Source organism: Callithrix jacchus, chromosome 5 (genome assembly GCF_049354715.1).
Source record: "Callithrix jacchus isolate 240 chromosome 5, calJac240_pri, whole genome shotgun sequence".
In the NCBI taxonomy this organism is placed as follows: Eukaryota; Metazoa; Chordata; class Mammalia; order Primates; family Cebidae; genus Callithrix; species Callithrix jacchus.
The window spans coordinates 18137307-18140120 of record NC_133506.1 but is presented as its reverse complement, the minus strand read 5'-3'; the positions used below and the strand labels follow the sequence as shown (position 1 = coordinate 18140120).

The 2814-nt window shown below is 42.2% G+C and overlaps 1 pseudogene; it reads left to right on the top strand.

Moving 5' to 3' along the window:
- The first annotated feature begins 328 nt into the window (after positions 1-328).
- On the top strand, positions 329-1343 carry LOC118153569 (small ribosomal subunit protein uS19 pseudogene; annotated as a pseudogene).
- The last annotated feature ends 1471 nt before the right edge of the window (positions 1344-2814 follow it).

The window sequence follows — 2814 nt, the reverse complement described above, 5'->3', positions numbered from 1 at the left end:
GCCCAGCTAATTTTTGTATTTTTTTAGTAGAGACGGGGTTTCACCATGTTGACCAGGATGGTCTCGATCTCTTGACCTCGTGATCCACCCGCCTCGGCCTCCCAAGGTGCTGGGATTACAGGCGTGAGCCACCACGCCCGGCCTCTAATGGTCTTTCTTAATCCCGCCCAGCCACAGTAATGTCTTTCGTGTTTCTGGGACATGTCAACATGCCCACCTTAGACCTTTGGTCCTTCCTTTTCCTACTCTCCCACAGATGCACATGATTTCCTCCTTCACTACATTAAGGCTCAGCTCAAATACCACCTCATTAGAAAAAGCCTTTCCTGCTTTTTCTGAGGATCCAGCAAGATGGCAGAGGTAGAGCAGAAGAAGAAGTGGACTTTCCGCAAGTTCACCTACCGTGGCGTGGACCTGGACCAGCTGCTGGACATGTCCCACGAGGAGCTGAGGCAGCTGCACAGTACGCGCCAGCAGCGGCGGCTGAACCCAGGCCTTCGGCGGAAGCGGCACTCGCTGCTGAAGCGCCTGCGCAAGGCCGAGAAGGAGGCGCCGCCCATGGAGAAGCCGGAAGTGGTGAAGACGCACCTGTGGGACATGATTATCCTGCCTGAGATGGTGGGCAGCATGGTGGGCTCTACAACGGCAAGACTTTCAACCAGGTGGAGATCAAGCCAGAGATGATCGGCCACTATCTGGGCGAGTTCTTCATCACCTATAAGCCCGTGAGGTATGGCCAGGCGGGCATCCGGGCCTCTCACTCCTCCAGCTTCATTCCCCTCAAGTAGTGGCTCTGCTAATAAAGGCACACAGATCTCCAAAAAAAGAAAAAGCCTTTCTTGAACATCCTATCTAAAATATCTGTCCCCTTTGTCATCAGTCTCTCATCCTGATTTAGTTTTTTTCATTATATTCATCTGCCTATGACACATTTCATGTACTTTTTTATTGATTTATGGAGTGTTTCACTCAACCAGAAGATAAACTCCATGACAAGGGGGCTTTTCTGCTTTTTTCTTGTATCCCACGTGCCTTGAAGAGTGGCTAATACACAGCAGATATTCAGTAAATACTTACTACGTAGTTTGGTGACTGGTGTACCTATTTCTTTGTAAATTGCATCTGTGGCATATGAGAATGAACCTTGAATGGGAGCAGTTCACCTGTGTGCACACAGCCTCCAGCTTCAGATAGCAGGGAACACATGATGATTTAAGAGCCCTTCAGCACTAGAACTTCTACAGATTTTCAGCTCAGCCTATCATTATCATTTGCTCAGTTTTTCACTAGACACACACCTCCCTTAGCATTCTCGGTCTAAGAATGGTACCCATGTCTTTCAGTCTCCTGCCCCCTAATGAGACATGTGGTCTGGGAAATTACTGCCCTGCTACTTCCAGATGTGAGGTTCAAACTCTTCCACACATGGGAGACAGCGTGAATGAGAAAATATTAGATTATCTGGGACATTTTTATGGTCAGTGGGAAAACCATAACACAATAGTTAAATTTGGAACTGCCAAGGGAATACAGGTTGAATAATCATTATGAGTCTAAGGAATAAATGTTTATTTCTACTGAAAGAAAATTAAATAAACTGTTTTTAAACAATACTGCTAAAGACAGCTAATAAACTTTAGAAATCACAGATTTAAATAAAATTTTCTAACAATGGCTGACCGAAGGATATACAATTTTGGTCCATATGGCTGCTTATTTAGGGCCTATTTTAGCTTCTGATTGGAAAAGTTAACTGATCTAATCAAATTTCTTCAGAATGTCAAGGAATCTACAATGTATTTAACTCTAATGTGACAATTCAAGTTTCTACTTAAACTAGAAAAGTATTTGCAAACCACTGGAAATAGGTTTATAGGTTACTCATGGAAATAAACCTCTCCAGGAATAAACAAAAATAGTAAATTCAAAAACACTTTCATATTTGTCATACCCTCTCAATGCCTATCTTGTCAGCCTCCCCAGGGTGACTCTGGTCTCACTTTTAAGACTGTACCCTTCATGCACTTCTGTCATTTGCTCAGTCTCCCATGCATAAAGAACGAGTACCAATGACACTAATCTCTGTAAGAAAGAAAAAAATAATCCTATCAGCCTTCATTAGGGCCCCCTTTCCTTTAGACTGTCAAATCAAATCACTTTTCCCCTTCATTACTGCCTGTCAGAACAGTAAGTGATAACAAGGTTGATTTTCACCAAACACGTTTAAATTTCACTCTCTGACATTTTAGTAGCAAGGGTCTGGGCAAAGGCCAGTTTTATCTACTAACATTTCCATCAAAGCATGAAGGCTCATCTCCAGTAAGAACTGGACACATACATGCTTTACTTCCTTTTCCCTGATATAAAGACACCCATTTTCTCACCTGAATTGTTTTTAGCAGTTCACAAACAGGAAAAACTCAAACACTACCTGATTCCTACATGGAAGTTTCATGAAGTATTTTCCATGCCATTCTTTGTTTCCAGCTCCAAAACCTAAAAACTTTTTCAGGGATTTTTTTTTCACCAAAATAATAGCTACTTTTCCAGCAAATTATCTCACAATCTACTGGAGCCTTTGAATTTATACGCTACAAACATCACAGAAGTCCCAAAAGAATGATCAGAAATCTAAGAGATTAATTATCTGTGTCCTCCAATTAATGACCAACCAAGAAATATTTATCAAGCACCCACTATGTGCAATGTCCTGGTAAAAGCAATAGTGGGTGTTTAGACACTGTGGAGAATTGTAAAACAGAAAGCTAGTGTTTCTTAGTTGATTACAGCCACAACCTTAGACTGGCAATAAGC